The 25752-nt window shown below is 45.3% G+C and overlaps 1 protein-coding gene and 1 long non-coding RNA gene across 9 annotated transcripts in view; one reads left to right on the forward strand and one right to left on the reverse strand.

Annotated features, from left to right (window-relative positions):
• Positions 1-328: 328 nt before the first annotated feature.
• On the reverse strand, positions 329-7416 carry LOC309595666. Its single transcript, XR_014229302.1, has 3 exons — positions 6802-7416; positions 5246-5521; positions 329-2417 (listed from the first exon to the last, which is right to left on the reverse strand). It is a non-coding gene; the product is annotated as an uncharacterized lncRNA (long non-coding RNA).
• Positions 7417-9691: 2275 nt separating this feature from the next.
• Positions 9692-25752, forward strand: part of STAG2 (STAG2 cohesin complex component) — an 84473-nt gene continuing 68412 nt past the window's right edge. For 7 of the 8 annotated variants that reach the window (XM_082323097.1, XM_082323098.1, XM_082323092.1 and 4 more), the window contains exon 1: positions 9692-9898. The gene's annotated coding sequence lies outside the window, so the exon portion shown is untranslated. Of the gene's footprint in view, positions 9899-11198; positions 11259-25752 lie in introns of those variants that run through there. The other variant, XM_082323093.1, reaches the window with a different exon arrangement.

The raw sequence follows: 25752 nt of genomic DNA on the forward strand, positions 1-25752 counted from the left end.
ATGGAGAGCAAACGCATTGTCCAAAAAATGGGCAAGCAAATAGCATAAACACTTCATGTTAAACCTTGTTAACTTTCAAAAGGTATACTGTCTCCCTTATTGTAACTTTTTGATAAATGTTACAAAAGATACGGTAGCAATTCAAATTTTAATCACTTAGGAACATGAAAGGGTTAAAAGCCCGTTAGCGAGACGACAGAGTAACTGCTCTGTAGGTTTAGGTTTTTTAAAACACTATAATCAGTTCTAGTCAGACTAAATGTGAAAAAATAATTAGCACAGTCATCAAATTTTGACAGCTTGAATTAGGAAGATGTTTTTTCAAATTACTTTGATTTTCAGTATGTTAAAGAAGAAATTCCATGGACACTGATGCTGGGCTGCGTGTTTAAAGAGCTAGAAATGAAGGGTGCAAATAAAGGGAGCAGAAGCACAGGTGCTTTGAAAAGGAGGTTGGTAGCAGGACAAAGATGCCGTGGGAGTTGATTTTTTATAAGAGAGTTACCTGGAATGAAGAGCGATGGAATATATTCAAGTATCAGCATTCAGTAACTTTCTCCTAGTAGCTTCTATGTAAAATCTTTTGTTTTACTTGCAACAGCAGAACGATTTGCTGCTCTAGATACATCGGAGACTTAGAGGGGTTTTTAATATTGTGTTCTGGAACTGGTTTGTTTAGGAAATTGCATGCCTAATTTAGGAACAGAAAGCTAAAAAAAGGAAGACCCATAGATCCAATTTTTTTGTTACGCGTTTAGCTTTTTCGCACTGCCTCGAAACATGGGGCTTGAAACGTAATACTGACTGACTCTACTGGCTGCCGGCGTCTCTGCAGGTACTTAGCTGTCCGTGCTTTTTTAAATTTGTTTTGGGGCTTGATTCAAAGCTCTTAGCACAATAAAAAGATTTTCAATTATTACATATTTTTTCTAAATAGAGGATTTAAACACTTCTTTTAATATTGCCTGCTCAGGTTTGACCACAATGCTCCAATGTTTATTTTTGTTAGCTGTACGCGCAGCCTGAAGCTACAGGACAAATAGTTTGTCAAAGTTTTCAAAGCGCTGTTGTTAAGCTAAGACGTGGGGTTTTAAAGTTAGCTTTTATGCTTGTTTTTATTGACATTTACAAAAATTTAAATACAATGGGTTGTTTAGAACTGAACTATAAGTGGGTGGGAGATTAATGCGGACACTTACTACCGCGTTCATGCGAAGCTTCAAGCGAAGTGTTGCGTACTAGGATTAAACGTTACAAGGGGCGGTGGCATTTGCTGCCACAGTATTTAGTAGCTACTCAGAAGAGAATCTGTTGTGCCTTCCAAGGCGTGCACGTTCCAGCGCAATGATGCGTAAGGCCTACCGAAGGGAAGGTCGGCTCTTCATGGACTGAAGGAGGAGCTGGAGATTTTGCTGGCTTTTGCAGTGTTTTTCTGCGGCGGTAAGTACGCGAACACCTTCGGCTGGGGCTGCACGGCTAGAAGGCGCGTCCCCTGGGTGGTGGATAGGGGATCCCTCTCTGGAGGGTGCACCGGATAAAATTGAAGAAGGTGCCGTGAACCAACGCAGCCTAAGGGAAGGCCACCCTGACAGAAACACCACTGGCCCTCCAAGTCATGGGGGTTGGGCAGGAGGCCAACTACCTCCTCCCAGGGGGAAAAAAAAAATAAATAAAAAGTTGCAGAAACGACGAGCATCAACTCGGAGATGGAGAAAATCAGTAATGAAGCGAGGAGGAGGAGATGGAACTGGATCGGTCACGTCTTGAGGAAAAAACCAACAGCAGACTGCGCTGTGGCCCTTGGGACTCCAGAGCACGCAGCCGCAGACCGATCGAAGTGGAAGAACGATGTTCGCGCCTTGTGTGCCTCCTGGCACGGAGAGAAAAGAAGAAGTACGCGAACAGCGAGTTGTTAGGCGGTGTTCTTTTTTACCCTCGGCTTTGTGCACGATTGACTCCTACCAGCGAGACGGCTGGCTGCCAACGAGCGGGCTGGAGAAGCGCTGCCGCTGCTGCCCCCGAGGCTCTTCATTGCCCGCCCGGTGCAGAACGGCCGGACCGGCCTCAGCTCCTGAACCGGCTTCGTGAAGGGCGATGGTCGCCTTCGCCGTAGAGTCAAATGGGAAGAGCCAGTCTAGTGAGGTCACCGTCGTTCCTCGTGGAACTGAAGTGAATGCTCTCCCCCGTACTGTTCGTTTTTGTTTTACACGGATAAGTTTTACTGAGTAGCCTGGAAAATCAAGAAAACCTGTCCTCCCCCATGACCCTGCCTTCACACAGATTCAGGTTGTTGAAAGTATCTTGCCATCTTCGCGAATGCCACCGTGTCACCTTGCTTCAAGAGATGTACTGGTGCTGCTGTACAGCGTTCAGTGTGCCGTAGTCGTAATGGGGCTTTCTGTGAGGAGGCAAATGACCTGTGATAATAAAGAACCTTTGCTGAAATTCAGATTTTATCTTTTTTTTTTTTTTAAAAAACAGGAATTCTTATTAAGCAACACTGACATCAATGTTACAGTAGAACTATGAGCATTAATTCAAAGAATGTGGTTCTGTGACCAACTTATCAAAACAACTTGCTTTTTCCTAGGACAGGAAAGACGACCATCTATATTCAGTTATAAATGGCTTGGATAAACAAAACCCCAAGGAAAATCTGGGGAAAAAAATGGTATTAATTATATTGTGAGTATATAATATTTCAAGGTAGGTAAAAACTACTTGGTTGCCTTTGGATAATTATTAATTTACAGGTTTATAGCCTGGACAGCAATTGATGATAGGTGAGATAAAATGCTTGATAAATGAGACTTGCTGGAAATGTACTGGAGAGATACTTGAATTAGGGTTTTGCTCTTAGATTGAAAAATGGCTTTTATTATCAAAAAATGAAAAACACTTTTGCAGAGTCCCGCTGTGAAAACATCTAGGCGAATCGTTACGGTAATTGCTGAAAAGCCCGGTGTAGTAGAAATGCACATGGTCACCTGCAAATTTTGGAGAACGGATTAATCTAACTTCCAGAAATTACCAAGACAGCATTTCAATTTATACGTTATGTCTTTTTGATCTTACGAAGTTAGATCTTGCTGCAAAACTCTTGACACAATTTCTCTTGTGTTACTTAGTTTTGCACAGTATGATGAGTCATCACTTAAGCCAAAAAAATTAATCTTCTGAACACAAGCTTTTCAAAAGTGGGTGTCAAGCCACAGTCATCTCTTCCTTTTAATTCTTGCGTAACAGAGAGAGGCTTCTCAGTCCAGGGTTGGCTTTACCTCCCTTTCCTGCAGAACCAGCCCCTGTGATGTGACCGGAGTCAGCACGGGAGCTCTGTTGGCAGGGTACAAGCCACCAGAAAAATAACTCTTGCTTCAAATGTCTCTTTTGGTGTTTTGCAAAACAGAATGTACCAAAAGTAACGTGAATTTGAGTCCTACCACTGCATCACAATTTAGCCCTTATATAACTTTGTTAACGGTTGCTTTGTAAAGGCTTCATCAGCGATGGCAAGTTTCTGTGAGGAAGACCCGTGGCCCAGGCTGGAAGCTTCACCTCTGCTGGGCGCACAGCTGGAACCAGCGGTACAGGGAAGGGAGGTAAGGGCAGGCCCCGGGGGAGCGGGGCTGGGAATCGCTGTCCTCGGCGCTCACGGCGAGCGTCCCGGGAGGGCCCTTGCCATGGAGGGGAAACACTTCGGTCGCAGCTGCTGGCACTGGGGCTTTGCAGGACTTCTACAATCATGCTAAAGGAAGTTACAGTCTAAAAGAAGTATTTTTATCTTAACGGTTTTGAACATCTGTGCAAGCCACCGAGATGTCATAAACTGTTGTATTCCTTGCTACTTGTTATGCATTATGCCACTTAAAAGAAGTCTAAATCACAGCTAATGACAAGATCACGCTTTGCTTTGCTTCCACCTCCCAGTGTGTCAGAGTCGAGGCAGCAAGAACAGCCTTGAGCCCCAGACACAACTGGAAGGAGAGGGGACTTCTGTCTGAAAGAAACCTTGAAGTTTGTTGATGAGATCTAAACCAAAGGAAACTATGTTAGGGATATATGTAGGATCTTGGGAATGTGGTAGGTCAGCCCCAGAAAACCATGCAAGCTTATTATCTGGAAGAGTAATCTGTTCCTTGACCTTATCTGTCATGCAAGTAACAACCCCCCTTGCATATACTCCCACTTTAACCCTCCGAGTTCTAGCCTCAGTAGTTTGTGGGGAAAAGACCAAGATAAACTAGTCCACTGTCATCATCCAAACCTGGTGTCTGCCTGCAAATTCAGAAGAGAGCTGTCCCATTCATTTGATGGAGGATTTTCTTCAAAGCTTAAACATAAATGTATTTGACTTTATTGTTTATAATTGTTTTGTTCTATGATCTTAGAATCGTAGAATCCTTTAGGTTGGAAAAGACCTTTAAGGTCTTGGGCAGAGGTTGAGCTGAATAACGATGTTTCTGTCCCCGTTCCACTCTAACCTCCTCTACCCACGAGCCAGCCTCCTTCCTCCCCTCTTCGGGCAACCCCCTGGCTCCATGTCAGGGTCTCAGGGGGGCTGGAGGCCCTGGGAAATCCGACCAGCTGAGAGCTGCTTTCTGCTCCCGACGGGTGACTTGCCCTGCACATCGCGAGTACGATGTAGTTTCACTGTTTGCTTTTTAGCTGTTGCTTAGCTAAAGCTGCTTCCCCTGCTCAGAGCTGGCTGCTGCTGTCTGGCCCGCTTGACCTTATTTCAGTTCTTGCCTGCTTCTCACCCCAGCCCTTTTTCTGTCATACAGTCTGTTCTGCCTTTAACCGTGCCCTTCCGCTTACCCAGCTTACCCAATTTGAAACACGCTTCTCTGGTTCCTGTGCTTCTTCCCCAGACTTTGTCACTGATGCTGTCATGGTGCCTGACTCATAAAATGGTCCTTGATTCATGATCCCTCTGCCTGGACTTAGCTAAAAGACACAAGAATGTCTTGGTTGTGTCTCCCAAAACCTCCCTACGCCTGGAAATGAGCAGATCATGTCCCGGCTCCAAGAGAGGTGGCCTGAACGGTAACGCTCGCTCTTACCTGTACGTAAGGCGAGGTGATGCCTCAAGAGAAAGCAACTCCTCTTGACTGAAGCTAGGAGGAGGGCTTTTCATTATTTCCTACCAATAACTGGTGGGGCCTTTACACAGTTTGGTGATGAAAACTTTAAAACACGGCTAAGGGATTTTTCTCTCACAGAACGAGATATAGCAAGAGCACCTCACCTCCAATAGGGGAAGGAGCGTGGGGCTCAGGGTAACAAGTGGCGCAGCCGACCGGGTAAAGCTGCTGATAACGCAATTAGCAGGAAGGCATTTGCGACTTGCTGGGGTTCTATTCATTTCTAGAGCTGATAACGAAGGGGAGTTAAAACTTCCTTCCATTTTAGTGACGCGGGACAAAGCGTGATTCTCTGCTCCTTCGCAGGTCTGAGAGCACGGTAGGCGGAAACTCACCGGATCAAAGAAAATTCAGACTTGACTTAGGCGTTCTGGAAAGACCTGGCGAGAAACAGAGGCGTACAAGGGAGACTTATGTACATCGCAAAAGGAAGAAATTATTCACAGAACAGGGAAAGGCCTAAGGAGTTACTGATGTGCAATCTCTCTCCTGCAAATTATGGGAAAGTAACGCATTTTTTGGTCTTTATTTTTGTTTCTTATGTAATAGCTCATCTCCAAAAGGATTTAGAGCAGATTTCCCTGGAGTGACTAAGCCAGTTTAAAAAATCTGGGGAAAAAAAATCTGACTGGGAAGACTGCTTTTCCCCTCTGCACCCAACTAAACAGATAAAAAATATGGCTCTGGCTTATTTAATACAGGCCATCAAAGTTACCACCTCACTTTGGAAGGAATCCAGTATACAAATTCTGGTTTGTTTTCCAATTCTCATAAGCAAATGTTTTAAAATAAAAGGAATGGTAAAGGATTGTGGTTCCCCCCCCCCCCCCCCCCCCCCCCCCCGAAAAGAGGAAATGGAATTGCGGAGGGGGTTCCTATTCCACGGCCCTTAAAGAAAAGGAAGCAGCATGAGCATGAATCTCCTGCCTGGAAGAATGAATCGGCCGTCTGGCAGCTTGCGTTTGTTCTGATCTCCTCTAGTGGTGAACCTCGGGCCGTTAATTCAGACATGGAACTGGTATCTACCCTCTCCTTGCTCAGTTTCTTAACTGGGTGAGTGGTCAAGAGCTCTCTTTGGATCGAGCATAGTAAAAGTCCCTGTTGCAAAGTCTTTGTTAAATCACCTCTGAATCGGGCTCAATATCAGCAATGATTTGGAGTTTGAAGCTCTTAAAGAGCAGCTGTTACGAGAAAGACGACATAACCCTGTAGAATACTTTCCCCTACAGTTTTCCACAGAACAACTTTTCTATCAGATATAAATCCTTTCTAGAAAGATCAGAATTTAAAATATCTCTACTTCCTCATCATGCTTGGATAACACTTTTTTCTTTTACATTTTTTCATTGTATTGGAAAGGGTGCTGGCGTGCTAAAACTGTATAGAAACTTCAGGATGTTCTTTGATTTCTTCACAAAGCCTGAACAGATGGTAGAAGCCCGTTCTGGAATTGTTAGCTTAGAAAGAAGTGGTGTGCTAGTTTTTCATCTCATTTTCCCTGTTGTACCAACTGGAAGGCTCAGCCCCAGGAGCATGATCAGCTCATGGGGAAAATGCAGAAGTTGGGCTCTTCAGAGAGCCAGTTTTGTCCACCATAAAGACAACAAACACAACGGTTAAGAACTCGTTCCACTTTTCTGCCCCCTGTATTGCTACCCACCGTTTGAGAGATCGTCGTGTTTGCTCCTTAGATGCATGCTATTTAAACTGGTTTATGGTAGTTATTTGCGTGATCCGAGTGTGGGGCTGTGTTAGGAATCCTCCCAGGGCCCAGCTGGCTTAAGAAATTCCCACCTTCTGGTCACTGGGGCAGAGCAGAAACAGTCCCGGCCTCTACAGGAGTGCACCGCACCTTCAGTTGTGCTGACCGAATTGCTGATGCTGTTGTACTCTAAATAGCATCCGAGAAATGAGCTGGGGGGGGGGAGAAAAAATGAAACCAGTCCCTTAGAAAAGAAATGGCCCTCCCCCCTTCTCTGATGAGGCAAGGGTTTCGCTTAGGCAGCGGCCAGGCAAACAGCTGAATGGAACAACTGGGAGGGAGGACATGGACTGGGAGCCCAGAACCCTCCGAGGCAGGCTCTGCGACCGACGGCTGGGAACACGCCGCTGCACCTGGAGTCTGCTCTCCAGAGCGTCTCCCTGTTTTGTTGTCGCAAGTTGAAAAAGGCAAATTCTGTCACGAGAGTCAGGGCACGCAGAAGCGTTGCGAACCTGGGCTTCGAAGGTCTGAGTCAGCTTTGGAAACGGGCTGAACTCTCTGCCACGGTATTGTCAGCACTTGCACACTCATTCCTTCAAAAACACACCCTAAAAACGTCACCCTAAAAATGTCACATTTTCTTCTGTTTAACACATTTACCTAGAAAATCTCAGCTATGAGGTCAAGTGTGAGCTACAGTGTTTTCGGAATAGACCCAATATCTGACGCGCGTGCCAAGCCGTGGATTTTATGCACAGCTGCCTCTGAAGCTGCCTCAGTGTTGTGCTTCTGCCAGCTCTCGCAGCGGACCGCCGTAATCTTTCACAAAGTTTTGGATGGGAGCTGTAATACGAGCAGCCCTATTGTATCTCAAGCAGAGGATACGTTACTGGAATTCCGCGTGCAGGCAAAATGTTGGTTTTGGAAGTGTGTAGTTTATTTTCATGGAAAAGTTGTCTATCTAGCAGCTGCCAGATGACTTTGTACAGGGAAGGCACAAATGGATCCAGCTCCTTTCCATCTGTTTCTATGTGTAATTTAACAACCATATATATCATGGGCAAGTTTAAACTTACCTGAAGTCTGGGGTTTGTTTGTGTGTTTGTTTTTTAACAGATTATCTTTTATTCACAATTATTCTACAATTTCCAGACAGACATTAACAGATTCACAGTAAAGATCAGCATCTGTAGCTGTAACTGAAACCCTGAACATGGTTTTATGACCAGGCATTCAGGACACTATTTTAAAGTGTTCCTAAAAGGCGAATCTTTCTCCTAATTTTCTTTTTTTTCCCCCCCAACTTTGACAGGAGGTGATAAAACACTCTGAAACGTGAATTCAACCTATAGAATAATTTATTTTTGTAAGTCTGTCTCACATACCAACTGACGGACTATATCTAGAATTGCTAGGTGGCATCAACTCCCATTACACTACTTTTTTTATTTTAAACACTCCTTATCTGATCACAGTTTCCATTATAAGTGCCATTTGCTCTAAGATGCCTCATCTTAGTTTTGAAAAGACTGGAACTGATGGATGCTCTTCTCTTAAGTGTCCTGTCGTTGTTAGGCAGGGCAGCAGAGTAACTCAGCTTAGCGCCTGCTTAGTTATGCTAACCCTCTCCCCGAAATTAAAAGTAGACAAACACAAGAGGATGAATAGCCACTAATTACCAGGACAAAACTATTCTTGTGCTGACTGATCTAACTCTTAAGCTTACGTGCAACTATGCAGCATGAGTAATGTGCTTAGCATTACACAATACAGAGAAAAAAAATGCAGAAGGAGCTACTGAATTGTGTGTTTAGAAAAACAAGCATCACGAATTTTGTATGTGGTTACTTCAAGTGTTCTATACTGCTTATATGCGATCACTTCAGGTTCATACGAATCTTCATGCGGGGAGAAAAAAGGAATCACGCTCGGAGCCTAGGAGCAAATGCCAATTTAAACTGGGAAGGCACCTGGCGACGGGCAGAAGCACGAAGCGTCGCAGGGGAATGCTCCTAGCCAGCCGCGGCACCCGCAATGCCAGCAAGCACCGCTTCTGGGAGCACCGCCACGCAAGCCCGGGGCTCTCAAGATAAGGCACCCTGCATCCATGCGGGCAACTGTAAATTTATCTTCAAAACCACCGGCTCCCCTGCACCCAACTTCGCTTCCCGAACGCGAAATGAGCGACGCCGGGCGAGAGCGGCGGCGGCCGGCGCCGGGAGGGCGGCGGTGGCCCGGCAGTGGCCCGGCGGTGGCCCGGCGGTGGCCAGGGCGCCGCAGCCCCGCTCGCCTCCCGGCCTCCTCGCCTTTGTGCGCCTGCAGCCGATAGCGCTGGCTGGCGAGGAAAAGCTGCAAGTGGCGAATGGATTATTTCTGGAAAGGCTGAACTTCGCCTCAGCTGAGCGAGTATTTCCTACTTAGTTCTGCGTCGCGACGGGCAGACAGCGGGCCCCGCAGCTCTCCTTTTTTAGGCTCTCCTCGTGTTTCGGTCACCCGATCCTGCCCCGAGAATGAAGCCAGCAGCTGGGCCTCTTCCGCCGGCCGCGCACGGAGGAGGCCGAGGCCGGGCCCGCACCGCCCGGCAGCCCGGCCACCACCGCCGCCCGCCCCCCGCGGCCCGGCCCCGCTGCCCCGGGCCCGGCCCCGCTCCCGCCGAGCCGCCGCCGCCGCCGAGCCCCGAGCGCGCGGGGGCGGGGGAGCGGCCGCGCGGTGCGCGCATGCGCCGCGCCTTGTTTACCCCGCTCGGCGCGGCCCCGCGGCGGGCGGCCGGCAGGTGTCGCCCCAGGCCCAGGAGAGCCGGCCTCGCCCGGTGGCCGCCAGGTGGCGCCTGCGCCCTCCATTCGCTCGCCAGCCGCCGAGCAGCGAACACCCCAAACAATCCCCGGCGCCGCCGCCAAATTAAATAACCTGCCCGCGCCCCGCGCCGGCCCCGAACCCCCCCTCCCCGGCCAAGTCTCCGGGCCGGGCCGGGCGCGCAACCGGCAGCCGGGCCGGGGATATAGGAGCGGAGCTACGAGCCCGGGCCTCCTCGCTGCCTACGCCGACACTGGGCAAGGTAAGTTAGAAAATGGCGGCGAAGCTTCTGGAAGTTTGGAGGGGGGACTCGGGATCGCGGTGCGTGGCTGAGGAGAGAGGCCGGGACGGGGCCCGCCGTCCCCGGGCCTGCGAGGACGGCGCGGGGCGCTAGGCCGGCTGGCCACAGGGACTCCGCGCAGCCAAGATGGAGGACGGCGGGGCCGAGCCGCGAAAACACTTCCAGCCCCCCGCTTCCCCACCCCCCCGTTCCCAGCGCGCCTCGGCGGGGAGGGGGGGACGCGAGCGGGAGAGCGAGTGAGGGAGCCAGAGGCCGCCGAAAGCGGCCCCCGCTGCCCGCCCGCAGCCCCGTTCCTCCTCCCCAGAGCCGGCCGCGGGCAGGCCGGGCCCAGTGCTCGGCGAGCTAAAATGGAGAACCACCTTCTCCTCCTCCTCCTCCCCCTTTCTCCCGAGCCGAGCAGGGGCTGCTGGCAAGATGGAGGACTCGGGCATTGTGTGTGTGGGGGGGGGGTGCGTGTGTGCGGGCGGGCCGGGCCGCGCGGGCGGGAGGGGAAGGGGGCTCGGAGCCGCCGCGGACGGAGCGGGCCGCGCTCGGGGAGGGGCAGAGCCTGGGCCGCGCGGCGCGCAGGAGAAAATGGTGGGGCGGCTGGCGGTGCCCCGCGGTGGAGTGCCGGAGGAGGCCGGGGAGAGGGGACTGCCACCCCTGACAGCGCTCCCCCTCCTTCCCGCCGCCCAGCCGCCGAGCTCTTCCTGCCGGCCCGCTCCCGGCCGCCTCCCCGCCGAGGGAAGTGCCGAGGGATCGGGGTTTCTCTCCTCCGTCTCTCTTCCCCGCCTCGGCCGAGCTGGGGCAACTCCGGCCGCCTCTTCCCGAGCCGCTGGGCTGGAGGGCTGGCGGCAGCGAGTTCCCTCGGCCCGAGCGAGGCCGTGGGGGCTGACCTGCGCCTCTCCCCCCCGCCTCCCTTCCCTGCCTCCTCCGAAGGCGCCGTGGACCCCCCCCGCCCGGCGCCCGGCTCGGGGGAGGCCTTTGTGGGGCGAGTTTTTCCCTCCGAGTGACTTTGGGCGAGCTCTTCGGCGGCTGCCCGCTAAGAGGAAGAGTTGTGGCAGTTTCCGTTCGGCTCGCTTTATTTTTTTTTTTTTTTTTTTTTTTTTGTAAAGAAAGGGCGCTTGCCAACTTGCGCCGGGGACGCCCGATGCCGGGAGCCGCGTGTTGCAGGAACCCCGCTGGGCTCTCGCCGGCCCTGGTTGGGGAGGAGGGGGGGAGGAGGAGGAGGAGGAGGAAGAATGCTTCTTACTGGGGGGTTTTGGCGCCACTTTTGTTTTAGATAGTGCTCCTCTGCCCCCTCCTCCTCGGCACGCACTGAACTGAGCTGAACCCTGCCCAGGTAGGAAGCGAGAGCTTTCCTGGTGTTTCTCTTTTCTGGGCGCTTGTTTTCTCTACACGGATTAAAAAAAAAAAAAATGTGTGTGTGTATATATATAGGGTTGTTGCCGTGGTGAGGGACTTGGAGGGACAGGGGGGCGAGCGGCGGCAGGCGGCTGGGCCGGGAGGCCCTGTGTGTCGGGCGCTCCTGGCTCCCGGCCGGGCGCAGCCCCGGGGCCGGGGTGCGGGGCCGGGGTGCGGGGCTCGGGGTGCCCGCGCTGCCTCCATGCTTTCCTCTGTCGCCGGTAGCGCGCTATGACCCGTCCGTCCCGTGGAAATGCGGGACCGACCCACCTCTATTTTTTTTTTTTTTTTTAATTTGTTTGTTTTCTTCTCACCCCCGAGAGCGGGGAGCGAAGGCGCTCGGCTCCCTCTTTCGCTGCTTTCTATTTATTGTACTGCCCCAGCTCGGCTCGGCTCCTGCTGTTGTTGTCTTCCCCCGGGATGCGGTGTTTGGAGTTAACACAAAGTTTCGATAACTGCCGAGTCCGGTGCTGTAGTTACTGTCGGGGTTTGTTTTTTTTGGTTTATTTTCGGGTTTTTTCTAGGTACTTTTCGGCAGCCCCGGGAGCACTGCTGCCCGCCGCCCGCCCGCGCCGGGCAAGCGCTCTCTTCCCGTGGGCTCCCCCAGCCGCACCCAGCGCGTCCGGTCTCCTCGGGCGCCTCATCCGCCGGTGCGACCCCGCGTTTTCCCCTCTCCTCCCCCGGGCGGAGCGCGCGGCCCCGCCGGCCGCTCCTCTTCCCCGGCCGGCCGCCGCCAGCAGCGCCCGCAGGTAACCCGGGGCGGGCGAGGCCGCGCCGCGCCCCGCTGCCGTCTCCCCCGGCGGGGCGAGGAGGGGCCATGTCAGCGCGGCGGTTCGCGCCGGGGGCGGGGAGTCGGGTTACCGAAGTGCGTCACACGCGGCCCCGCCGGGCCGGGGCCTGGGCCGCCGCCGCCTCGCCTCGCCTCGCCCGCCGCCCATTGGCCGCCGCCCGGGCGGGAGGCGGCGGCTTCCTCCCGCGCCCCGCGGCGGGCGGGCCCCGGCCGGCCCCCTCCGGCGGGCCCCGGCCCCCTCCGGCGGGCCCCGGCCGCCGCGCTGCCGGCGGGGACCGCGTTTGCCTTCGGAGGAGCGGGGCGGCGGCGGCTGGCGCTGCCCGAGGTGCGGCCGGAGCGCAGCCGCCTCCGAAAGCTGGCGGCGGCGCAAAGGTCGCCTCGTGTAGAGCGCTTCCACGGCTCCTCGGTTCCGTTGGGTTTGGTTGGGGTGGAAGGGGAGGAGGAAAACGCCTTTTGGACCGCTTCCCTCGACGCCGTTGTACGGCCGTTTTTATGCTGCCTGGGAGTTTTGTTCAGTCCTCTTTTAAATGATCAGAAACTAGAGTTCCCAGCACTTCCTGCAGTAAGGTGTTCTCCAAGCATAGCTCTCACTATTAACTCCTGGCAATTCGGTCTCAATTTGCGATTGACGACTTCTTTCTCGCTTATAATGCTTGGCCATTTGAAGCAACTTTTTCCCCTTTTCCTATTCTCTTTTCCCTAAATCCATTATTTATTCAGGTATTTATTAATATTCCTGGAGTGTTTATCTGGTATTGAACTGCACAGGACATAGAAAATATCCATGGGCAAGCTGGTTGGTTACGTGCAGGTAATAAATACCATGAGCGATTGTGCAATTGACAGCCATTAATCTCTGTCCTCTTGGTATTACCTGCTCATTATCCCCAACTTTTAATTTTGCGGATAAGTCTTGGTCATCATCAGTTGCAGAATCACGATGTCACAGATCTTGTATGGGGCTTTTTGCTGGCTAATACTGTTTCTTTTCTCTTATAACCATGATAACAGTTTCATTACAAAATGAAACAACGTGTGAGAACACAGCCGCCATGCTGTTAGTGTAAACTTTCATCTTCCTGCTGCTTTCAGCACTGGAGCTGAATGGGATGGAATCCCCATACAGTTCTGATTAATTAAACAAAGGCTAAGAAAGCTTCAAAGTCATACAAAGGAGAAAAACGTGAATTGATTCCCATCTCTAACAGATGGATCTTGCTCTGTAACCAGTAGGGCTCATGTGGGTCCTTCTTAGCAAAACCAATGACGTTTTGTGGTGTCGTCTATGGGTGGGTTTTATGCAACCTGTAAGAGAAACCTGTGAATTTCTGTTGATATTGCTTGTATTAAGTTAACTGTGGTAAACTTAAGGTTGGATGTTGTATAAGGTTAAATTCAAACAAAAAACCAGGCATGGAACTGGGGGATGGGAGAGACTCTTTAATTTTCCTGTGAAACTTCTGAGCGCTCAGATATCTCCCAAGTTACGTACTTGGGCCAGAGTTATGTTTTTGGAGCTTTTTCATCCATTTACACTTTCAGGAAGATAATACCGAGTAAAGTCAATAAGCAATGTAAGGGTCTGTTAAACTTGTATTTGAGAAGACTAGTTAAAATTCATGTACAGAACTTTTCTTTCAGACATAAAGTCTTGGTGTTTTGCAACCAAAAGCTGAAATTATTGGTTTAAGTTGGTTCAAATTAATGATGCAGTGATATTTTAATGTATTTTTAAAAACTGGGTTCTGTGAAATGATAAAAAATTTGTAGGTTCATAGCTTATTAAAATATTTGGTTTAAAAATGCATTGTGCTACTTAAAGAGCATTCCATTTTAAAAATAGGAGTATTCAATTAGCTGGCTGTTAATCTAACTCAAATTCCATAAATATATCACATTCCAGCTTTGCATGTTTAAGTCTTTAACGGCATAAATGTGCGGAATGAAATAATTTCCACTGGGAAGGAGTGTAAATAGAATTGTCAGTTAAATGCTCTCTTTAGTTTTATTTTGTTTCAGTATAACTTATCAACAGCAACTGAATTATTTTTAAAAAAAGTAAGGTAGACAGCTTCTCTTGAATATTACATGCTACTACAGTCTCCTGTAGAAAATAGCTGCCGGCAACAAACCACTTGAAAGTGTGTGCTCTTGTTGGTGGGAGCAGCTACATTAGGCTTAGTCAAATCATGAAGTAATGTTAGCATATCAGAGCATTATGAACTTTTTTTAATTAGATTGCTTTTTGTCACTTACGGTTCAAATTAGGAACGATTTGAGAGTCCTCATTTGTCATTTTCATTTGTGGTGTTACTGTCTCGGTTGTTTTGCTGCAGGCAAATATTATAGGAGAGATTAGGTTTTCTGGAACTTGTGTGCCAGCATAAACAGGTTGTATGTTTTACAGAAACCTTAAGCGCTTTGGTTGCTTATTTTCCTCAAATGAATCCCCAAAAGTAAGCAAATATTTCTGCTGGTTACTTATGCTTCTTGGTTGTGTTACTGGAATGCTGTGTTTTGTCAAATGAGATGAGGTTTTCAGCTCAGTGTGATCTCTGCCTACAGTGTGACCATTTCTTCTCCCGTTAGTTTGAAAACTTCGGAGAATGTTGTACATATGAATTTCCAAAATGGTACCCTTGGGTTTTGGTGGTAGCTTTGGTTTTTTGTCGTTGTTTTTGTTTCTTTTTATGTGTGCGTGCACGTGTGAGGAATTAAGAAAACACTCTGGAAAAGGAATGCGTTGTAGATTGTGTCTCTGTCAGGTGGATGCTAGAATATCCAAGAGCTTCATCTGCCTCAGTAATTGTCTTTAATGGAAAGAAGTGATTGATAGCAGCCATCAACCTATCAGTTCAATATTCTTAAATAAGCCTTGCTCACCTTCTCAGTATCGCTTAAAACATTCACATTCTGAAAACTTCAGCTTCCTTATATGAGGACCATTGACGAAGAAGAGAGAAGGAAGTGATCGCTTAGTCCTTGGGAAATGGGTGAGCAGGGAATGCGAGTTTTAGGTTGGAAAATAGGAAGCTTATACACAACAGATCTGTGGAGGAATGGAAAGAGCTCTTTTCCATATGCATCACAAAAACTTAAATGGTGACATAGGCTTATTGCGTTGTTTAGATTCAACGCCATCCAATGTTTTAGATCACCTCCACTTTTACAGTCAAAGGGTAAGTAAAAATGGGAATTCTTCGTGGTCCCGTAGCTCTTCTGGCGCTGGCAGTCCTGCGGTTTGATCTGCTCAGGTCCTCGTCCTGCCTCCTGACCCTTCTGTCCTGTCGGCTACGGCCAGAGGTGGGCCGAAATGGGGCTACAGGCAGGTGAAACGTCCTGGTTAAGATGCTCGAGTCCCTCCTGCCAGGAGGGAGTTCCTGGAGCCCCGAGTTCCTCGCTACGGTCCGTTCCCGTTGGGGCTCCTCTGGAGCAAGGCCTGGACCCGGCGGCCGGGTACCGCGGCCTGGGGCCGCTCTGCTGCAGCGGCCGCCCCTGCGCCCCAGGGGGCGCTGCGGGTCCCGCGGGGGGGGGGGGGGGGTCCCGCGGGAGCCGGGTTTATGTTTTGGTGAAGGAGCCTTGGGAGGGAGAGCCTTTTGGGAACCTTTGCACAGAAGCTCTTGCTCTAGCATTTGTTTTTTCCAGAAGACTGCTTTCTGGAGTAAACCAGTTAAACTCTTCCACCATTCTGTGAACAGGTTGCATGTTTGAAGATTAGTCCAGTGACTTCAGTTGGCTTTTTATATTAGGAAAAAACAAATCTGCTCTCAAAAAGCTGTGTATCTTTGTGGTTTAAGGGTAAGCCTTGAAATCTGATGTAACTTTTAGCAAGGTCAGATATTTACTTATGAGTGGTACAGTGAAAACTTCTGTTTCGAGAGTTGAGATTAAAAATGTACTTTTAATTGTATATTATTTTAATTAGAATTTATTTAAGTTTTCTTATGTTGTGGTTCATAAGAATCTGTTGAAGTTGGTGGCTTTTTGTTGGTGTGGGGTTTTTTATTTTAGAGAGAGTAAATACTGGGTAAGGGAAACTTGTGAAGGTCGCCCTCATTTAGATCACCATAGACAAATGTAGGACCAATGCTGACTTGTTCACGTTGGGAAGCTTGAGGGGCTGTTGTCTGACTGGATTCTATTTTGAGGAGGATGTTTCACTGTTCAGGTATCAACACAAAAACTGTATTCTCTTTTCTTGAACCTCAGTTTGATGGCTGGGATCACTAAGACTAGACCAGAGTCCTAAATTTGATGGGTTATGCCATTGCAATATTTCGCAGTATATTCCTTTTTAGTATCTCTGTATCTCCAAGTGTTGCACTAGTAAGAAAGTCTCAGATCTGTGAGATCTTGGGTAGAGGAGAAGGTGAAGGTGAGACATTTCTTTCATCTCACAAACCTTTTCCCTCAACTGGTCAGATCTGAGGAGAGATCTGGCACCCAATTTTGGAGATACGGATGTAGGAAAATTTGATCCCCCAAGGTACCCCCTTGGCTTTCATGTGACAGCTTTTCTTAGCCTTTGCTGGCTACAGAGTTGCATGGAGGAGCACAGGCACAGTCTGTTTTTAAACTTCATTATCTCAGTTTGAGTCAGAAATGAAGGATGTATAGGACTGCATTTGTACGCAGTTACCTCTTGTCTTATTGTGACTTTAGAGGGAAATTAAGTTAGCTGTCATGTAACTGCTTTATCCAGGTACACACTTGATGTCCAGGTATGTACTTTATTGTTGTCTATTCCGTACCTGTTTTTGATTGCATAACTAGCTATAACTTCCCCCTCTGGAGGGCTTATGTTTGTAAAAGAATATAATCAGAAGAATAAGTAGATGTAAGAAGATTGGCATATATTGGAGGATAGATTGTGATCTGTGGTTGGGAAGTTAATCGCAATACCCACCCAAAACCAAGTATCTAGAGATGAGAGCGTGTGTTGTTTGTTTGGTCTTATTTTTTTTTTAGGTAGATGAATGTGTTGTTTTTTTATGGCTCTGAATCTGATGCCTTATTAGTCCTGCCCTTACACAACCTTTTATGCATTTTACTTTTCTATGCTTTTATTTCAGTAAAGGTTAGTCATTGGATTAGAGCGAGGGAATATGCGTGGCATTAGAAGTCAGTGGAAGAATATTTGTTTTCTACAGCAGTTTTTTGTTAGCGCTTCTGTGTGGCTCCTAGAGAGGAAAGTATTTCTGCATCTGTTCCTATTGTTCTAAGGTTGATATGGCAAGCCAATGACTTTTGCTTGTATTTTGAAAAAGGTCTCAAATGCTGCATGTTGCCACGTAATACAGTGGTCTAGATTGATAAGAAGAATTATAGCTGGAGTCCAAATTTCAGGGTTTTCTATTAGCAAAATAATGAAAAGAAATCAAATATACTGACATTTCAGAAAGCACAAAACATTTCCAAAACTACTGACCACTTAAAAAAGAAGCAACAAACCTTAGGAATGCGTGTTTTATTTAGTTGGGATTGCATTCCAAAATTGGAGTTGCTGCCAAGGTTTGGTGAAATGCCGTTCACCTTCTGGCCAGTGAGTGAGCTTTGGGTGATCTGCAGGACAACTAACCTTACCTGCAGGCTTCCCCAGTAGCACCCCGCTCCCACTGAGTGACAGGCATCATTTAGTGTACATGCTTGTCAATTTGATGCTTCCTGGGAAGCTGTGGGGATGTGGTATATGTAGTCACACAGCAAAGAAGACTTAATGCAGTTATTTTCCTATCGCTTAATACATGTGATCTGCCTAAAAGAGGTGAATATTTTTGATTTGGAGGTAATGTTGCAGTTCTTGGTTATGGCTGAATTGCATTTTTTTACTTAACATAGGATTTCAGCCTAAGTTTTATGAAACAGTATCTTCCTTGCAGCATCTCATCTGGGAAAAAAAAATTGACTTTTACTCTGTTTACAAATAAAAATAAGCTGTTAAAGATAAGGTTTTGCTGTCTTTCATGCAATTACCTGTTATTCCTTTAGGTAAAATTCCCAGTTCATCCCTTAAGAAGGATCAACTCTGGAAATTGGGACCATATCGAGTCTTAGTGAGCAGATCATATGCAAGTAATATAATTGGCCGATTTTATTTGTCAGAGTGTAATTTTCCAGCAGGGAGTGTTCAGTATGAGGAGAGTTTGTATGGAGTAGGGGTGTGAATGTTGGAGATCCGTTGTTGGTATGTTGTTTTTATTATCTTATTATGGACAACTGAATATATAGATAACTGAAGTTACTAAAAAACAATGTAAGTAGTAAATATCAGGAACACAGTTTTGTAATTCATGTAGTGTGCATTTGAGTTGCCTAGATTTTAATTTGAAGGTGATTTTATATAACTTGAGTCCTGGAATAAGATATTTTTTATAGTTATGGATATAGTGGCCAACTAACTTAATTTGAGTAATAAGGCAGTACATCCTGACCACTGGCAATATTTTTCATTTCACTTCTGATCTTCTTAGAAATGGAGAACTGATTAATTATGATGCTTTTCCAAGGGTAAAAACTGGGGAAGCTCGGTAAAGACTTTTTTTTTTTTTTTTTTCCCCAAAACATGAATGACCAGTGGCTGCAGTCTACATATGGCAGTGCTATGCTTGTGGCAGACAAATAGGAAGTAGAATTGATAACGGACTATTGTATCTTGATTTAGGGTAAAGAATACAATTTAAGTACAGTTGAAAAGGAAAGACTGTGATATTAATAATTTTAGATTAATAACATAAGTATTTTAAAAATTTTGTTATTTTGTGCTATTTTGGAATGGGAACTATATTCTTACAGGAAGGTTCCAGTTTGGTGTGCTGCCATATACTGTTTTACTGTTGCTTTACGTACCTGTTTGAAAACTATATCCAAAATACTTTCTTTTAACTCCACATAAAATAAAGCTTTGCATTGTGGATGGGCAGTTGCTTCCTAGAAGTGATGCCACAATGAAAAAAATCATTTGTGTTTTAGGTCATGGAATTGTATAGGAGGGAAAGGCCCTCTGGAGGTCTAGTCCACCTTTCTGATTAAAGCTTGTCCAGTTAGGCCAGGTTGCTCAGGAATTTGTCCAGTCAAGTTTTTAGTGTCTCAGAGGTTGGAGTTTCCACAATATCTCTGACAGCCTATTATGCTGTTCTTATCGGAAGGTCTTTTTTTATTTCAGGTCTTAAAGTAATCTTAAATTCCTATGAAGATTCATGCCCTTCCACCCCCCAGTATATGTTTGAGAAGCATTCCTTGATGATGGAGGCTTGGGGAGCTAATGACATGGTTTAGAGCTGATTGTGGCTTTTACTGGGAATTATTGAAAAAGAGAGAGAGGTGGATCACTACAGAATGACTTTTTGGTGTCTACTTTCCTCTTCCCTCTGGTCACGTTTACTATCTTTACTCTTCTGCTGTCCACACTCAAGCTTCACTACTGTGTCTATGACAAGGTCTTGCATATAAAACTTCCTTTCCTAAGCATTTACCTGTTCACTTAAGTGTCGTTCATGCACCGATCAAAACGATTGTTCTTGCAGTTTTCATATTTAAGCAGTGATATTTTTATTCCTTCTCATAAGTATTATTTCTAGAAATCTACAGTTCATCTGAAACTATGGTAACCAGAAAGGAAAGCTGCACAAGCATCTCTCTTGCATCTGTGATATAGGTCTGTCGTTACTTGCCTAATAAATGATTGGCCAAAAAAAAGTGAAACTGGCTTTTGCATATTGATTTGCCAAACACAGAAACGGTTTATTAAGGCAAATACTTCAACGCTAATGGAAAAATGTTTGGGTTTTTTTTGCATGTGCTGCTGGATTACATTTTTGTTTCCAGTGTTCCATGTTTAAGCTGCTTTTGTTTTATTAAGTGGGCTTCCATTCGACTTAGTTTGATAAGCTGCATTTTCAAAACTGACACATTTATATTGGTATTTGTTTAATTTTTGAAATGTTTATGAATTAAAAAGTACTGCTGCTCTAGCAATGTATGTATGGTATATTACTACTCTACTGTGAAATAGAACAGATTTTGTAAACTAGAAGACCTGTGGCTTGACAGCTGAAAAACAATCAGAAAAATCAGTCTTTAGGCATTTTATTTCTCTTGCTGCATTGCATCGTCTTTCTGGTTATACTGCTCACTTTTTATTCAGCAATACAATGGTTTTATGAAAGTTAATAAAGTTGTGTACTTTGAAGAGTGTATTTGTGCCTCAGAGCAGTAGTTGCTGCTAAGCAAAAATTTTCAAAGGTGGCAAGACACAGGTTGTACACATCAGTATGATATAAAAATGTCAAAACCATTTTTAGAAACTTTCAGTTCAGTAGCATTGTGGATAGAATACAGTAAGTCATCCTCTTCATATACAGCACGTCAGGTACTTAGATTCTTTATATTCATCCCCAAATGCAGTAACAGTCTCTGTAAAACTGAATTCTCATGTTTTTTCTTTTTTGTGCCAGGGGGGTATGAACTACGTGAAGTGTACCTTGCATTCAAAACTGGTTAGGGAAGTTTTGTTTACAAAGAGGATTTATGCATTCTTGCATAATCCTACAAATGGGCTTAGTCTTCCCCTATCTCTAGTGAAGAGAAGCATGGAAAAATTCTAACAGTTCTTTTGGATGCAAGATTGAGTCCATGTTCTTGGTAGTTCAGGGGTTTAAGAAACTTACTGAAGTTTTTCAGTTCCTTTACAGTAAGGACTATTTGACAGTATATAAGGAATTAAACATCCTAGAAGATGAAATTGGATTACCAGGATGAAGGAAAGTATAACAAGGAAGACGGGAAAGACAGAAAAGTGTAAGAATGTATTGATGTTTACTAGAACCATTTCAAAAGTGTGTTCTGTGTCCAGTTGCATCACCTTCACTTTTTTGTTTCTGTTGTAAAATATGTTGGTATTGAGTTATTAGCTACACGCAGCTAATTAATGATTAATGAAATTAATCTTTTTATGAAATTAATGACATTAATCATTAAAGCCCCTTGTTGGGGGCTCTGGAGGAGAGAAATCAAGCTGGCAATCCATTGAAAATGAAAATTTGATTTTTGCTATGAGAGTAGCTGGTGGAGAGCCTAGTTACTTATCTGATGTGAAAGAACAGAATTGGGCCGTTAAGTAACTGGAAGTAATTTTTGAACATAGCTCCACATGCAGAGTTTCTTCCCTCTTTCATAGTCATCTTCCTTCCATACTTGTTCCCTTCAAGCTACTGAAGACGTGCCTTCACCATGTAATTAGGCCAGTTCACTGGCTAGCTGCCACTCATAGGGTGGTCCTGCTGTCTCTGTGTCCTGACCACAATTCAGTTGTTTACCTTGTGCCTGTGTTTTCTGCCCATTTGAACCCCATAGGTGAACTGGTTTAAGGAGCTAAACTATAAAGAAGAGTAGTTTTCTGTGGGTTGAATCTTTGTGGAGTCAAACGGGTGCTGCTCCTGCATGGAAAAGGATACAGGAGCTGTTGGCCAGTGAGAATACGGAATTGAGGGGGGACTGCCCCTTTCAGCAGTTGAAGTGTCGCACCAGTTGCCTGGTCCAACAGTAGTGGTGATGTTTTCTGTAACTGTAGGACCAGGAAAATACAACTTTACTCCTGCTGTTGTCTGCTACTTTTCTACCTGATCTTACTCTTAAACACCATTTGGGCGATATGCCAGTTCCAAAAGTAATCCTCTAATCTTTGTAGTGATCTCTGTTTTATCTTTTTTTTTTTCCTGAAATGTTACATAGTCTGTCATAGATCAATTAGAGCTCTGCAAGGAAATTCAGGACTGCTGTTGATTTGCATTAATTTATGCCGGCAGGAAGATCATGTACATTTTTCTTTGGTTTCAGTCTACGTGCTGGTTAGAAGTTGTGCAGGTGTTACTTGGAATGAGGCGGAAAGGGTAAGAGAAGATTTAGGAATAGTTATAGAAGAATTTCTTCCCCTCAAGATTTTCTTCCAGCCTTAGCATGGTTAATAAGATGCTGTTGTCAAAACCCTGCTAGACCTCCTCCTTCAGTTGGATGCTTACCAGCCTGTTGTGGTTAGATCTTATTATGAGCCTTTGCACTCTCGAGTTTTCTGTGGTTTATGGAAGCTGCAGTGCCAGTTCTAGACTTGAGGTCTGTCATTGGCCTTTTTACGGGATGTGGACCATCCTGTGCAATGGTCTTAAGTCCCATCCCTCCCAACTCATCTCCATCCTAGCTTCGGAGTTTTTGGGGGCATGCTGAGGCTACAGGTCTCACCTCTGGGAGTACCTGATAATTAAACCAGATGTGCCCTTTTTTAATCTCATAAAATATTAATATTGTCCTAGAGAGATACTGAAAAATAGACCAAATAATGCCTGACCACATTGCCTGCCTCTCCTCTCTACCTCACTTTAGGCTCAGTTCAGAGCATTTTGTTTTCTTCCGCTCTTGGAAGAAAACTTGCAGAGTGTTTTTTACAACGTGGAATCCTCTGATTTTTTTTCAATTAGCTAAGAAGATGCCAGTTTTCTTCTTTAGGTGTTCAGGAAGAGCTTTACTGTTGATTGATCAGAAATTATCGCATAGTGATTCATTACTTAATTCCTCACCATTTTAGAATTTAGATCTGGGGGAACTGGTATGCTCTAGGTAGAAGCTATAATTTGTTGAAAATAAGCTTCTATGTGAATAATCCAACTGACAGCTACACTGTAGGTTGTGATTTTGCTTTGCGAAGTTGTAGTTTGGTCAGAAATACTAGACAACGGGAAGGCCTCGTACAAAATTTTTGGAGTTTTGTAGATCGTTTTAGGTTGTCCAGAGGATTATAGCGATGTGGGTTGTTCAGCGTCTGTATAAGCCATGTTGGAACAGGAGTTACTTTTTTGCTGTTGAATTTGTAGAAGGCGGTGAGCATGGCTAGTGGGCAGCGGTTCTCCCCAGTTCTGCAGGTGCTCCTTAGAAGGGCTGTTGTGAATATAGCTGCAATTGCCTGAGCTCTCAGTTTCTCCTTACTGCTGTTGAAATGTTTCTGTGGGACTTCCCTGCTTGGAGGCATGCCAAAATGAGTGTGTGGGAAGACTTAATACTTGCTACTTACATAGCATTTTGTATGTTCAAAGTCTTCCGCAAATATTAACTAATCTTTATTTAACATTTGAGCCCAATTTCTGTCAGTATAAATCAGTAACAGCCAGTTATGACCCCTACTTTTTTTGATGTCAAAAGAATGAAATGCTGTAACTAGTGTAGTTAAGAGTAATCTTTATCATCTTATTAACATACCATTTTTGTCACTCTACCCTTCTGGCTTAGTGTGGTGTAGAAAAAAGTTATGAATAGAGTATAGTACTACTCCTCAGGAGGTCCATGCGTTGTAGGATGTTGACTGCTGGAAAGAATGGCATTTCGCTCATTTCGTGTGTGGTATTTCAAGCTTTTCTGTGCTAGTTTTTTTTCTGCTGTATTAAGGTTTATTTCTTTCCAGTCTGGGGAGCCGTAGCATATTCATAACAAGTAATGCTGTGAGAATAATGTTCATTCTGAGCGTGCTTCTTAAGAACTGTCTGTTATTCATCTTAAAAACGTAGTCTTAAGTTGAAAATTATTTTAATTACTTACTGTATACCTGTACTATAAAGTTACTAAGGTTTTCCCTATTGTGTTCTGGCATTATAAATGGTAGTTTTCAGTTAACTGGTATTTATTAAATATAACTGGTGTGACAAATTCATTAAGCTGTTAGTGTTGTGATTACAGTAAGGTTTTCACAACACCAAAACCAAAGTAGCTATGTACATTTTTACTAGGATCCCACACTCTACTTTGAAAATCACTGTTATGTTGGTTTTTGTCTATGCTGTTGATCAGCTGTAAATGACTAGTGTGTTGTATGGAAGTATTTTGCTGCAGCAGTTTCTGAAAAATCAGCATATGGATTTAAAACAAACATTTATAATTCCTAAAAATGCCCCTTTTGAGTGGCAGTTTTTACAGAAAGTTATGTAGCTGTACGTTTTAGCTTGTATTACCCAGATGTTCTACTGCTTGTTTTTCTTTTAAAGAGAGAGTAAAATATTATTTTCCTCAGGTAGTCTACAACAGTAATATGCATGAATTCATAAATGTGTATCTTTGCAAATTGGATCGGATATGTTTCCTGTTAAGCATCCTTTTAAAGAGAGGCTTCAGCAGTTCTGACTTAAGCTTCAAGATTTTGTCATTCCAACTTTTCCTTAGGGAGTTAAACGTGAAAATTTGCAAGAACAGGTCTATACAGTAAATCGCATGCTGGAAACAGTGTGAACTAATAGGAAGAAATATTGAGATCAGGGCCGTTTTAGTATAGGTGAGGTATTGTGCTAAAACAGCTGTCTTGTTTTCTGCACCAGGACTGGCCTGGATACTTTTCTGTAGCTTCGTGTTGCATCTTGGAGACACGTAGAGAACGCTAAGGAAAACGAAGCGGTGGATAGGGCGTATCGGTCTTAAAATTTTAGCAGAGAACTGAAAGAGAAATTTCCTAAATTAATGTAAAAAAGATCAGTCTGGCAGTAACGTGTAGTCTCTGGGAATGTATAGTTTGCAGAATGTTGAGAACAAAATTCTATTAGTCTGTAAGCAAGTTTGAATTGTAACTTGTAACACATTAAAAGCCGACTGTAGGCTTCAGAGAGAAGTCATCTATAAAGGAAGGTCTAACCCTTTACTTCTGTTTTGTGTTTGACCAAACAGTTCACCAATTTTAAATTGGTTGTTATGTATTAATTTGCTGTTGAGTTTTAGTTAATGAGATTTTTTTGTTTGTTTGTTGTGAAGTTCAGTAGCTTTAGAAATTAAATGGCTCTGGGACTTCTGACCCTCACTAAGTGTCTAAAATGTAGCTAGTTTTTAAAGAAAAGTAGTGTTGTACAAAAATTAATGGCGTGCATAAGTGTCCTATGTGCAGGCCTAGTACTGTTCTAAGAATTCTTCTGATCTTTGTTAAAACAGAATAAAACTGTATTTCTATTTGATTATAATCTGACAAAATGTTAGTCAAAACAACTCGGGTATGAACACAGTAAAAAAAATTTTGTTTGTTTTCTGGTAACAGCATGATTTTTAGAAGCTACACAGATCAATGAAGAAAATCATTAGAAAGAGAACTAGTTCTCATTACAGACTCTTACAGTATTAAAGTACTCAGTGGTGAGTGCTGTCTGTGATTGAATAAAGCTAGTCCTGGCTTTATATAGAGTAATGGCAGATTCTAGTCATGTCTGATATGCTGAAGAAACATTGTTAGCAGTAAAGGATTACAGAACCCAAATGAGACCACTCTTGGCTGTACTTGGTAAAATGAGCTAGTGGTTCTTTGTTCAGCAGGTATGTAACGTGTTTCTATTTTTGTCACATCTCTGCTGCTTTCATTGCCATTTTATGTAGGGTTTAGGCAAAGGTGATCAACTATTGGCTTGTCAGGACATTTATTCAGACACTGCAAAACAGAGTGAGTTATGAATTTTTGTTATTTTTGGAAAAGCAGCACATTGGGGCCAGGCTTTGATGTTTCATACCTGGCTAGATAACACTTCGTACTGGCATTTGGGCGCTGTACTAAGTATGCATCGTAGTGCTATAGCCAGAGAGGATAAGCTAGATTTGGACCAGTGTGTGGCAACTTTTAAAGCAGTTAACAGTA

The sequence above is a fragment of the Platalea leucorodia genome (assembly GCF_965183815.1).
Source record: "Platalea leucorodia genome assembly, chromosome: 10".
NCBI lineage: Eukaryota > Metazoa > Chordata > Aves > Pelecaniformes > Threskiornithidae > Platalea > Platalea leucorodia.